Source organism: Symsagittifera roscoffensis, chromosome 1, assembly GCF_963678635.1.
Source record: "Symsagittifera roscoffensis chromosome 1, txSymRosc1.1, whole genome shotgun sequence".
Lineage (NCBI taxonomy): Eukaryota > Metazoa > Xenacoelomorpha > Acoela > Convolutidae > Symsagittifera > Symsagittifera roscoffensis.
The window spans coordinates 30,725,671-30,737,887 of record NC_087062.1 but is presented as its reverse complement, the minus strand read 5'-3'; the positions used below and the strand labels follow the sequence as shown (position 1 = coordinate 30,737,887).

Sequence of the window (12,217 nt, the reverse complement as noted above, 5' to 3'; positions counted from 1 at the left end):
TTTCATAATTCGTTGAAAAAGCAAAGGAAAAAGTTTTTCTTGAACTACAACCTGTGAGGCTCGAACTCACTGCCTTAAGATTATGAGACTCACGCGCTGCCGACTGCGCCATGATCGCTTGCGTTGTCTGTTGGTTCTTCGACACTTTTTTTTGTCTGTTACCATTTTTTCGGTGATCACACAAAAATTTTGTTTTCTTTCCAAAACTAAAAACACTCAAATGAACTGTTTTCATGTGAACATTTCTTGCATTTGTCACCCTCTTTTTGCGCGACTGCGGTACAATCTGATATTTTTTATAGATTGATTTTATTAAACTAACTACAATTATTTTGGTTCTAAAAGCTTTAGTTGTTTATAGTTTTTGTTTGTAATTTCTCTTTTTTTAATATAAAATTGCATAGTTGGATATAAAGCAAGTAAAATTTTTCTTCTTGAATTGCGACCAGTGGGGCTCGAGCTCACGACCTTAAGATTATGAGACTTACGCGCTGCCGACTGCGCCATGGTCGCGTGCGTTGGTTGTGGGTTCTTCTACTCTTTTGTTTGTCTGTTACCATTATTTCGGTTATCACACTAAAATTTAGTTATCTTTCCAAAACTAAAAACACTCAAATGAACTGTTTTCATGTGAACATCTCTTGCATTTGTCACCCTCTTTTTGCGCGACTGCGGTACAACCTGATATTTTTTGTAGATTGATTTTATTAAACTAACAACATTTATTTCGGTTCTAAAAGTTTAGTTGGTTATACTTTTTTACTTTTTTACTTTTTGTTTGTAATTTTTCTTTTTTTATATAAAATTGTATAGTTGGATATAAAGCAAGTAAAATTTTTTTCTTGAACTGCGACCAGTGAGGCTCGAACTCACGGCCTTAAGATTATGAGACTTACGCGCTGCCGACTGCGCCATGGTCGCGTGCGTTGGTTGTGGGTTCTTCTACTCTTTTGTGTGTCTGTTACCATTATTTCGGTTATCACACTAAAATTTAGTTTTCTTTCCAAAACTAAAAACACTCAAATGAACTGTTTTCATGTGAACATCTCTTGCATTTGTCACCCTCTTTTTGCGCGACTGCGGTACAACCTGATATTTTTTGTAGATTGATTTTATTAAACTAACAACATTTATTTCGGTTCTAAAAGTTTAGTTGGTTATACTTTTTTACTTTTTGTTTGTAATTTTTCTTTTTTTATATAAAATTGTATAGTTGGATATAAAGCAAGTAAAATTTTTTCTTGAACTGCGACAAGTGAGGCTCGAACTCACGACCTTAAGATTATGAGACTTACGCGCTGCCGACTGCGCCATGGTCGCGTGCGTTGGTTGTTGTTTCTTCTACTCTTTTTTGTGTCTGTTACCATTATTTCGGTTATCACACAAAAATTTTGTTTTCTTTCCGAAATTAAAAACACTAAAATGAACTGTTTTCATATGAACATTTCTTGCATTTGTCACCCTCTTTTTGCGCGACTGCGGAAAAATCTGATATTTTTAATGGGTTGATTTTTAATTGAACTAACAACAACCAATTTGGTTCTGAACGCGTTGGTTGATGATAAATTTTGCTTGTTATTTTTTTCTTGTTTTTTGATATTTCATAATTCGTTGAAAAAGCAAAGGAAAAAGTTTTTCTTGAACTACAACCTGTGAGGCTCGAACTCACTGCCTTAAGATTATGAGACTCACGCGCTGCCGACTGCGCCATGTTCGCTTGCCTTGTCTGTTGGTTCTTCGACACTTTTTTGTGTCTGTTACCATTTTTTCGGTGATCACACAAAAATTTTGTTTTCTTTCCAAAACTAAAAACACTCAAATGAACTGTTTTCATGTGAACATTTCTTGCATTTGTCACCCTCTTTTTGCGCGACTGCGGTACAACCTGATATTTTTTGTAGATTGATTTTATTAAACTAACAACATTTATTTCGGTTCTAAAAGTTTAGTTGGTTATACTTTTTTACTTTTTGTTTGTAATTTTTCTTTTTTTATATAAAATTGTATAGTTGGATATAAAGCAAGTAAAATTTTTTTCTTGAACTGCGACCAGTGAGGCTCGAACTCACGACCTTAAGATTATGAGAATTACGCGCTGCCGACTGCGCCATGGTCGCGTGCGTTGGTTGTTGTTTCTTCTACTCTTTTTTGTGTCTGTTACCATTATTTCGGTTATCACACAAAAATTTTGTTTTCTTTCCGAAATTTAAAACACTAAAATGAACTGTTTTCATATGAACATCTCTTGCATTTGTCACCTTCTTTTTGCGCGACTGCGGAAAAATCTGATATTTTTAATGGATTGATTTTTAATTGAACTAACAACAACCAATTTGGTTCTGAACGCGTTGGTTGATGATAAATTTTGCTTGTTATTTTTTTCTTGTTTTTTGATATTTCATAATTCGTTGAAAAAGCAAAGGAAAAAGTTTTTCTTGAACTACAACCTGTGAGGCTCGAATTCACTGCCTTAAGTTTATGAGACTCACGCGCTGCCGACTGCGCCATGATCGCTTGCGTTGTCTGTTGGTTCTTCGACACTTTTTTGTGTCTGTTACCATTTTTTCGGTGATCACACAAAAATTTTGTTTTCTTTCCAAAACTAAAAACACTCAAATGAACTGTTTTCATGTGAACATTTCTTGCATTTGTCACCCTCTTTTTGCGCGACTGCGGTACAATCTGATATTTTTTATAGATTGATTTTATTAAACTAACTACAATTATTTTGGTTCTAAAAGCTTTAGTTGTTTATAGTTTTTGTTTGTAATTTCTCTTTTTTTAATATAAAATTGCATAGTTGGATATAAAGCAAGTAAAATTTTTCTTCTTGAATTGCGACCAGTGAGGCTCGAGCTCACGACCCTAAGATTATGAGACTTACGCGCTGCCGACTGCGCCATGGTCGCGTGCGTTGGTTGTGGGTTCTTCTACTCTTTTGTGTGTCTGTTACCATTATTTCGGTTATCACACTAAAATTTAGTTTTCTTTCCAAAACTAAAAACACTCAAATGAACTGTTTTCATGTGAACATCTCTTGCATTTGTCACCCTCTTTTTGCGCGACTGCGGTACAACCTGATATTTTTTGTAGATTGATTTTATTAAACTAACAACATTTATTTCGGTTCTAAAAGTTTAGTTGGTTATACTTTTTTACTTTTTGTTTGTAATTTTTCTTTTTTTATATAAAATTGTATAGTTGGATATAAAGCAAGTAAAATTTTTTTCTTGAACTGCGACCAGTGAGGCTCGAACTCACGACCTTAAGATTATGAGACTTACGCGCTGCCGACTGCGCCATGGTCGCGTGCGTTGGTTGTTGTTTCTTCTACTCTTTTTTGTGTCTGTTACCATTATTTCGGTTATCACACAAAAATTTTGTTTTCTTTCCGAAATTAAAAACACTAAAATGAACTGTTTTCATATGAACATCTCTTGCATTTGTCACCTTCTTTTTGCGCGACTGCGGAAAAATCTGATATTTTTAATGGGTTGATTTTTAATTGAACTAACAACAACCAATTTGGTTCTGCACGCGTTGGTTGATGATAAATTTTGCTTGTTATTTGTTTCTTGTTTTTTGATATTTCATAATTCGTTGAAAAAGCAAAGGAAAAAGTTTTTCTTGAACTACAACCTGTGAGGCTCGAACTCACTGCCTTAAGATTATGAGACTCACGCGCTGCCGACTGCGCCATGATCGCTTGCGTTGTCTGTTGGTTCTTCGACACTTTTTTGTGTCTGTTACCATTTTTTCGGTGATCACACAAAAATTTTGTTTTCTTTCCAAAACTAAAAACACTCAAATGAACTGTTTTCATGTGAACATTTCTTGCATTTGTCACCCTCTTTTTGCGCGACTGCGGTACAATCTGATATATTTTATAGATTGATTTTATTAAACTAACTACAATTATTTTGGTTCTAAAAGCTTTAGTTGTTTATAGTTTTTGTTTGTAATTTCTCTTTTTTTAATATAAAATTGCATAGTTGGATATAAAGCAAGTAAAATTTTTCTTCTTGAATTGCGACCAGTGAGGCTCGAGCTCACGACCTTTAGACTATGAGACTTTCGCGCTGCCGACTGCGCCATGGTCGCGTGCGTTGGTTGTGGGTTCTTCTACTCTTTTGTGTGTCTGTTACCATTATTTCGGTTATCACACAAAAATTTAGTTTTCTTTCCAAAACTAAAAACACTCAAATGAACTGTTTTCATGTGAACATCTCTTGCATTTGTCACCCTCTTTTTGCGCGACTGCGGTACAACCTGATATTTTTTGTAGATTGATTTTATTAAACTAACAACATTTATTTCGGTTCTAAAAGTTTAGTTGGTTATACTTTTTTACTTTTTGTTTGTAATTTTTCTTTTTTTATATAAAATTGTATAGTTGGATATAAAGCAAGTAAATTTTTTTTCTTGAACTGCGACCAGTGAGGCTCGAACTCACGACCTTAAGATTATGAGACTTACGCGCTGCCGACTGCGCCATGGTCGCGTGCGTTGGTTGTTGTTTCTTCTACTCTTTTTTGTGTCTGTTACCATTATTTCGGTTATCACACAAAAATTTTGTTTTCTTTCCGAAATTAAAAACACTAAAATGAACTGTTTTCATATGAACATCTCTTGCATTTGTCACCTTCTTTTTGCGCGACTGCGGAAAAATCTGATATTTTTAATGGGTTGATTTTTAATTGAACTAACAACAACCAATTTGGTTCTGAACGCGTTGGTTGATGATAAATTTTGCTTGTTATTTTTTTCTTGTTTTTTGATATTTCATAATTCGTTGAAAAAGCAAAGGAAAAAGTTTTTCTTGAACTACAACCTGTGAGGCTCGAACTCACTGCCTTAAGATTATGAGACTCACGCGCTGCCGACTGCGCCATGATCGCTTGCGTTGTCTGTTGGTTCTTCGACACTTGTTTGTGTCTGTTACCATTTTTTCGGTGATCACACAAAAATTTTGTTTTCTTTCCAAAACTAAAAACACTCAAATGAACTGTTTTCATGTGAACATTTCTTGCATTTGTCACCCTCTTTTTGCGCGACTGCGGTACAATCTGATATTTTTTATAGATTGATTTTATTAAACTAACTACAATTATTTTGGTTCTAAAAGCTTTAGTTGTTTATAGTTTTTGTTTGTAATTTCTCTTTTTTTTAATATAAAATTGCATAGTTGGATATAAAGCAAGTAAAATTTTTCTTCTTGAATTGCGACCAGTGAGGCTCGAGCTCACGACCTTAAGATGATGAGACTTACGCGCTGCCGACTGCGCCATGGTCGCGTGCGTTGGTTGTGGGTTCTTCTACTCTTTTGTGTGTCTGTTACCATTATTTCGGTTATCACATTAAAATTTAGTTTTCTTTCCAAAACTAAAAACACTCAAATGAACTGTTTTCATGTGAACATCTCTTGCATTTGTCACCCTATTTTTGCGCGACTGCGGTACAATCTGATATTTTTTATAGATTGATTTTATTAAACTAACTACAATTATTTTGGTTCTAAAAGCTTTAGTTGTTTATAGTTTTTGTTTGTAATTTCTCTTTTTTTATATAAAATTGTATAATTGGATATAAAGCAAGTAAAATTTTTCTTCTTGAATTGCGACCAGTGAGGCTCGAACTCACGACCTTAAGATTATGAGACTTACGCGCTGCCGACTGCGCCATGGTCGCGTGCGTTAATTGTTGTTTCTTCTACTCTTTTCTGTGTCTGTTACCATTATTTCGGTGATCACACAAAAATTTAGTTTTTGTCCCAAAACTAAAAACACTCAAATGAACTGTTTTCATGCTAACATCTCTTGCATTTGTCACTCTCTTTTTGCGCGACTGCGGTACAATCTGATATTTTCAATAGGTTGATTTTAATGAACTAACAACATCAATTTGGTTCTGAATGCGTTAGTTGATTATAGGTTTTGCGTGTTTTTTTCTTTTCTTATTTTTTTCGATATTTCATGATTCGATTAAAAGCAAAGGAAAATTTTTTTCTTGAACTGCGACCAGTGAGGCTCGAACTCACGACCTTAAGATTATGAGACTTACGCGCTGCCGACTGCGCCATGGTCGCGTGCGTTGGTTGTTGTTTCTTCTACTCTTTTTTGTGTCTGTTACCATTATTTCGGTTATCACACAAAAATTTTGTTTTCTTTCCGAAATTAAAAACACTAAAATGAACTGTTTTCATATGAACATCTCTTGCATTTGTCACCTTCTTTTTGCGCGACTGCGGAAAAATCTGATATTTTTAATGGGTTGATTTTTAATTGAACTAACAACAACCAATTTGGTTCTGAACGCGTTGGTTGATGATAAATTTTGCTTGTTATTTTTTTCTTGTTTTTTGATATTTCATAATTCGTTGAAAAAGCAAAGGAAAAAGTTTTTCTTGAACTACAACCTGTGAGGCTCGAACTCACTGCCTTAAGATTATGAGACTCACGCGCTGCCGACTGCGCCATGATCGCTTGCGTTGTCTGTTGGTTCTTCGACACTTGTTTGTGTCTGTTACCATTTTTTCGGTGATCACACAAAAATTTTGTTTTCTTTCCAAAACTAAAAACACTCAAATGAACTGTTTTCATGTGAACATTTCTTGCATTTGTCACCCTCTTTTTGCGCGACTGCGGTACAATCTGATATTTTTTATAGATTGATTTTATTAAACTAACTACAATTATTTTGGTTCTAAAAGCTTTAGTTGTTTATAGTTTTTGTTTGTAATTTCTCTTTTTTTTAATATAAAATTGCATAGTTGGATATAAAGCAAGTAAAATTTTTCTTCTTGAATTGCGACCAGTGAGGCTCGAGCTCACGACCTTAAGATGATGAGACTTACGCGCTGCCGACTGCGCCATGGTCGCGTGCGTTGGTTGTGGGTTCTTCTACTCTTTTGTGTGTCTGTTACCATTATTTCGGTTATCACATTAAAATTTAGTTTTCTTTCCAAAACTAAAAACACTCAAATGAACTGTTTTCATGTGAACATCTCTTGCATTTGTCACCCTATTTTTGCGCGACTGCGGTACAATCTGATATTTTTTATAGATTGATTTTATTAAACTAACTACAATTATTTTGGTTCTAAAAGCTTTAGTTGTTTATAGTTTTTGTTTGTAATTTCTCTTTTTTTATATAAAATTGTATAATTGGATATAAAGCAAGTAAAATTTTTCTTCTTGAATTGCGACCAGTGAGGCTCGAACTCACGACCTTAAGATTATGAGACTTACGCGCTGCCGACTGCGCCATGGTCGCGTGCGTTAATTGTTGTTTCTTCTACTCTTTTCTGTGTCTGTTACCATTATTTCGGTGATCACACAAAAATTTAGTTTTTGTCCCAAAACTAAAAACACTCAAATGAACTGTTTTCATGCTAACATCTCTTGCATTTGTCACTCTCTTTTTGCGCGACTGCGGTACAATCTGATATTTTCAATAGGTTGATTTTAATGAACTAACAACATCAATTTGGTTCTGAATGCGTTAGTTGATTATAGGTTTTGCGTGTTTTTTTCTTTTCTTATTTTTTTCGATATTTCATGATTCGATTAAAAGCAAAGGAAAATTTTTTTCTTGAACTGCGACCAGTGAGGCTCGAACTCACGACCTTAAGATTATGAGACTTACGCGCTGCCGACTGCGCCATGGTCGCGTGCGTTGGTTGTTGTTTCTTCTACTCTTTTTTGTGTCTGTTACCATTATTTCGGTTATCACACAAAAATTTTGTTTTCTTTCCGAAATTAAAAACACTAAAATGAACTGTTTTCATATGAACATCTCTTGCATTTGTCACCTTCTTTTTGCGCGACTGCGGAAAAATCTGATATTTTTAATGGGTTGATTTTTAATTGAACTAACAACAACCAATTTGGTTCTGAACGCGTTGGTTGATGATAAATTTTGCTTGTTATTTTTTTCTTGTTTTTTGATATTTCATAATTCGTTGAAAAAGCAAAGGAAAAAGTTTTTCTTGAACTACAACCTGTGAGGCTCGAACTCACTGCCTTAAGATTATGAGACTCACGCGCTGCCGACTGCGCCATGATCGCTTGCGTTGTCTGTTGGTTCTTCGACACTTTTTTGTGTCTGTTACCATTTTTTCGGTGATCACACAAAAATTTTGTCTTCTTTCCAAAACTAAAAACACTCAAATGAACTGTTTTCATGTGAACATCTCTTGCATTTTTCAACCTCTTTTTGCGCGACTGCGGTACAATCTGATATTTTTTATAGATTGATTTTATTAACCTAACAAAATTTATTTCGGTTCTAAAAGCTATACTTTTTTTTGTAATTTTTCTTTTTTTTTTGTAAAATTGTAAAGTTGGATATAAAGCAAGTAAAATTATTCTTCTTGAACTGCGACCAGTGAGGCTCGAACTCACGACCTTAAGATTATGAGACCTACGCGCTCCCGACTGCGCCACGATCGCTTGCGTTGTCTGTTGGTTCTTCGACACTTTTTTGTGTCTGTTACCATTTTTTCGGTGATCACACAAAAATTTTGTTTTCTTTCCAAAACTAAAAACACTCAAATGAACTGTTTTCATGTGAACATCTCTTGCATTTGTCACCCTCTTTTTGCGCGACTGCGGTACGATCTGATATTTTTTATAGATTGATTTTATTAAACTAACTACAATTTTTTTGGTTCTAAAAGCTTTAGTTGTTTATAGTTTTTGTTTGTAATTTCTCTTTTTTTAAATAAAATTGCATAGTTGGATATAAAGCAAGTAAAATTTTTCTTCTTGAATTGCGACCAGTGAGGCTCGAACTCACGACCTTTAGATTATGAGACTTACGCGCTGCCGACTGCGCCATGGTCGCGTGCGTTGGTTGTGGGTTCTTCTACTCTTTTGTGTGTCTGTTACCATTATTTCGGTTATCACACTAAAATTTAGTTTTCTTTCCAAAACTAAAAACACTCAAATGAACTGTTTTCATGTGAACATCTCTTGCATTTGTCACCCTCTTTTTGCGCGACTGCGGTACAATCTGATATTTTTTGTAGATTGATTTTATTAAACTAACAACATTTATTTCGGTTCTAAAAGTTTAGTTGGTTATACTTTTTTACTTTTTGTTTGTAATTTTTCTTTTTTTATATAAAATTGTATAGTTGGATATAAAGCAAGTAAAATATTTTTCTTGAACTGCGACCAGTGAGGCTCGAACACACGACCTTAAGATTATGAGACTTACGCGCTGCCGACTGCGCTATGGTCGCGTGCGTTGGTTGTGGGTTCTTCTACTCTTTTGTGTGTCTGTTACCATTATTTCGGTTATCACACTAAAATTTAGTTTTTTTTCCAAAACTAAAAACACTCAAATGAACTGTTTTCATGTGAACATCTCTTGCATTTGTCACCTTATTTTTGCGCGACTGCGGTACAATCTGATATTTTTTATAGATTGATTTTATTAAACTAACTACAATTATTTTGGTTCTAAAAGCTTTAGTTGTTTATAGTTTTTGTTTGTAATTTCTCTTTTTTTAAATAAAATTGTCTAATTGGATATAAAGCAAGTAAAATTGTTCTTCTTGAATTGCGACCAGTGAGGCTCGAACTCACGACCTTAAGATTATGAGACTTACGCGCTGCCGACTGCGCCATGGTCGCGTGCGTTAATTGTTGTTTCTTCTACTCTTTTCTGTGTCTGTTACCATTATTTCGGTGATCACACAAAAATTTTGTTTTCTTTCCAAAACTAAAAACACTCAAATGAACTGTTTTCATGTGAAAATCTCTTCTATTTGTCACCCTCTTTTTGCGCGACTGCGGTACAATCTGATATTTTTTGTAGATTGATTTTATTAAACTAACAACATTTATTTCGGTTCTAAAAGTTTAGTTGGTTATACTTTTTGTTTGTAATTTTTCTTTTTTTATATAAAATTGTATAGTTGGATATAAAGCAAGTAAAAGTTTTTTTCTTGAACTGCGACCAGTGAGGCTCGAACTCACGACCTTAAGATTATGAGACTTACGCGCTGCCGACTGCGCCATGGTCGCGTGCGTTGGTTGTGGGTTCTTCTACTCTTTTGTGTGTCTGTTACCATTTTTTCGGTTATCACACTAAAATTTAGTTTTCTTTCCAAAACTAGAAACACTCAAATGAACTGTTTTCATGTGAACATCTCTTGCATTTGTCACCCTCTTTTTGCGCGACTGCGGTACAATCTGATATTTTTTATAGATTGATTTTATGAAACTAACAACATTTATTTCCGTTCTAAAAGCTTTAGTTGGTTATACTTTTTGTTTGTAATTTTTCTTTTTTTATATAAAATTGTATAGTTGGATATAAAGCAAGTAAAATTTTTCAGCTTGAACTGCTACCAGTGAGGCTCGAACTCACGACCTTAAGATTATGAGACTTACGCGCTGCCGACTGCGTCATGGTCGTGTGCGTTGGTTGTTGGTTCTTCTACTCTTTTGTGTGTCTGTTACCATTATTTCGGTGATCACACAAAAATTTACTTTTTTCCCAAAACTAAAAACACTCAAATGAACTGTTTTCATGCTAACATCTCTTGCATTTGTCACCCTCTTTTTGCGCGACTGCGGTACAATCTGATATTTTCAATAGGTTGATTTTAATGAACTAACAACATCAATTTGGTTCTGAATGCGTTAGTTGATTATAAGTTTTGCGTGTTTTTTTCTTTTCTTGTTTTTTTTCGATATTCATGATTCGATTAAAAGCCAAGGAAAAATTTTTTCTTGAACTGCGACCATCGAGGCTCGAACTCACGACCTTAAGATTATGAGACTTACGCGCTGCCGACTGCGCCATGGTCGCGTGCGTTGGTTGTTGTTTCTTCTTCTCTTTTGTGTGTCTGTTACCATTATTTCGGTGATCACACAAAAATTTTGTTTTCTTTCCAAAACTAAAAACACTCAAATGAACTGTTTTCATGTGAACATCTCTTGCATTTGTCACCCTCTTTTTGCGCGACTGCGGTACAACCTGATATTTTTTATAGATTGATTTTATTAAACTAACAACATTTATTTCCGTTCTAAAAGCTTTATTTGGTTATACTTTTTGTTTGTAATTTTTCTATTTTTATATAAAATTGTATAGTTGGTTATAAAGCAAGTAAAAATTTTCTGCTTGAACTGCGACCAGTGAGGCTCGAACTCACGACCTTATGATTATGAGACTTACGCGCTGCCGACTGCGCCATGGTCGTGTGCGTTGTCAGTTAGTTCTTCGACTCTTTTTTGTGTCTGTTACCATTATATCAGTGATCACACAAAAGTTTAGTTTTTGTCCCAAAACTAAAAACACTCAAATGAACTGTTTTCATGCTAACATCTCTTGCATTTGTCACTCTCTTTTTGCGCGACTGCGGTACAATCTGATATTTTCAATAGGTTGATTTTAATGAACTAACAACATCAATTTGGTTCTGAATGCGTTAGTTGATTATAGGTTTTGCGTGTTTTTTCTTTTCTTATTTTTTTCGATATTGCACGATTCGATTAAAAGCAAAGGAAATTTTTTTTCTTGAACTGCGACCAGTGAGGCTCGAACTCACGACCTTAAGATTATGAGACTTACGCGCTTCCGACTGCGCCATGGTCGCGTGCGTTGGTTGTTGTTTCTTCTACTCTTTTTTGTGTCTGTTACCATTATTTCGGTTATCACACAAAAATTTAGTTTTCTTTCCGAAATTAAAAACACTAAAATGAACTGTTTTCATATGAACATCTCTTGCATTTGTCACCCTCTTTTTGCGCGACTGCGGTACAATCTGATATTTTTTATAGATTGATTTCATTAACCTAACAAAATTCATTTCGGTTCTAAAAGCTATACTTTTTGTTAGTAATTTTTCTTTTTTTTTTGTAAAATTGTAAAGTTGGATATAAAGCAAGTAAAATTATTCTTCTTGAACTACGACAAGTGAGGCGCGAACTCACGACCTTAAGGTTATGAGACCTACGCGCTCCCGACTGCGCCATGGTCGCTTGCGTTGTCTGTTGGTTCTTCGACACTTTTTTGTGTCTGTTACCATTATTTCGGTGATCACACAAAAATTTTGTTTTCTTTCCAAAACTAAAAACACTCAAATGAACTGTTTTTGATGTGAACATCTCTTGCATTGGTCACCCTCTTTTTGCGCGACTGCGGTACAATCTGATATTTTTTATAGATTGATTTTATTAAATTAACTACAATTAATTTGGTT

The 12,217-nt window shown here is 34.5% G+C and overlaps 1 protein-coding gene and 22 non-coding genes across 26 annotated transcripts in view; 1 reads left to right on the top strand and 22 right to left on the bottom strand.

The window, feature by feature from the left end:
- LOC134842621 (2-Hydroxyacid oxidase 1-like) overlaps positions 1-12,217 on the top strand; it is a gene marked incomplete at its 3' end in the record, with an annotated part of 199,554 nt that overhangs the window by 50,740 nt on the left and 136,597 nt on the right.
- Trnam-cau (transfer RNA methionine (anticodon CAU)) lies at positions 441-513 on the bottom strand. Its single transcript has one exon. It is a non-coding gene; the product is annotated as a tRNA-Met (tRNA).
- Trnam-cau (transfer RNA methionine (anticodon CAU)) lies at positions 849-921 on the bottom strand. The gene has a single exon. It is a non-coding gene; the product is annotated as a tRNA-Met (tRNA).
- On the bottom strand, positions 1,248-1,320 carry Trnam-cau (transfer RNA methionine (anticodon CAU)). The gene has a single exon. It is a non-coding gene; the product is annotated as a tRNA-Met (tRNA).
- On the bottom strand, positions 2,045-2,117 carry Trnam-cau (transfer RNA methionine (anticodon CAU)). The gene has a single exon. It is a non-coding gene; the product is annotated as a tRNA-Met (tRNA).
- On the bottom strand, positions 2,837-2,909 carry Trnam-cau (transfer RNA methionine (anticodon CAU)). Its single transcript has one exon. It is a non-coding gene; the product is annotated as a tRNA-Met (tRNA).
- Positions 3,237-3,309, bottom strand: Trnam-cau (transfer RNA methionine (anticodon CAU)). The gene has a single exon. It is a non-coding gene; the product is annotated as a tRNA-Met (tRNA).
- Trnam-cau (transfer RNA methionine (anticodon CAU)) lies at positions 4,429-4,501 on the bottom strand. Its single transcript has one exon. It is a non-coding gene; the product is annotated as a tRNA-Met (tRNA).
- Positions 5,222-5,294, bottom strand: Trnam-cau (transfer RNA methionine (anticodon CAU)). The gene has a single exon. It is a non-coding gene; the product is annotated as a tRNA-Met (tRNA).
- Positions 5,616-5,688, bottom strand: Trnam-cau (transfer RNA methionine (anticodon CAU)). The gene has a single exon. It is a non-coding gene; the product is annotated as a tRNA-Met (tRNA).
- Trnam-cau (transfer RNA methionine (anticodon CAU)) lies at positions 6,013-6,085 on the bottom strand. Its single transcript has one exon. It is a non-coding gene; the product is annotated as a tRNA-Met (tRNA).
- On the bottom strand, positions 6,806-6,878 carry Trnam-cau (transfer RNA methionine (anticodon CAU)). Its single transcript has one exon. It is a non-coding gene; the product is annotated as a tRNA-Met (tRNA).
- On the bottom strand, positions 7,200-7,272 carry Trnam-cau (transfer RNA methionine (anticodon CAU)). Its single transcript has one exon. It is a non-coding gene; the product is annotated as a tRNA-Met (tRNA).
- Positions 7,597-7,669, bottom strand: Trnam-cau (transfer RNA methionine (anticodon CAU)). Its single transcript has one exon. It is a non-coding gene; the product is annotated as a tRNA-Met (tRNA).
- Positions 8,378-8,450, bottom strand: Trnam-cau (transfer RNA methionine (anticodon CAU)). The gene has a single exon. It is a non-coding gene; the product is annotated as a tRNA-Met (tRNA).
- Trnam-cau (transfer RNA methionine (anticodon CAU)) lies at positions 8,772-8,844 on the bottom strand. Its single transcript has one exon. It is a non-coding gene; the product is annotated as a tRNA-Met (tRNA).
- On the bottom strand, positions 9,172-9,244 carry Trnam-cau (transfer RNA methionine (anticodon CAU)). Its single transcript has one exon. It is a non-coding gene; the product is annotated as a tRNA-Met (tRNA).
- Trnam-cau (transfer RNA methionine (anticodon CAU)) lies at positions 9,566-9,638 on the bottom strand. Its single transcript has one exon. It is a non-coding gene; the product is annotated as a tRNA-Met (tRNA).
- Positions 9,959-10,031, bottom strand: Trnam-cau (transfer RNA methionine (anticodon CAU)). Its single transcript has one exon. It is a non-coding gene; the product is annotated as a tRNA-Met (tRNA).
- On the bottom strand, positions 10,353-10,425 carry Trnam-cau (transfer RNA methionine (anticodon CAU)). The gene has a single exon. It is a non-coding gene; the product is annotated as a tRNA-Met (tRNA).
- On the bottom strand, positions 10,749-10,821 carry Trnam-cau (transfer RNA methionine (anticodon CAU)). The gene has a single exon. It is a non-coding gene; the product is annotated as a tRNA-Met (tRNA).
- On the bottom strand, positions 11,143-11,215 carry Trnam-cau (transfer RNA methionine (anticodon CAU)). The gene has a single exon. It is a non-coding gene; the product is annotated as a tRNA-Met (tRNA).
- Positions 11,539-11,611, bottom strand: Trnam-cau (transfer RNA methionine (anticodon CAU)). The gene has a single exon. It is a non-coding gene; the product is annotated as a tRNA-Met (tRNA).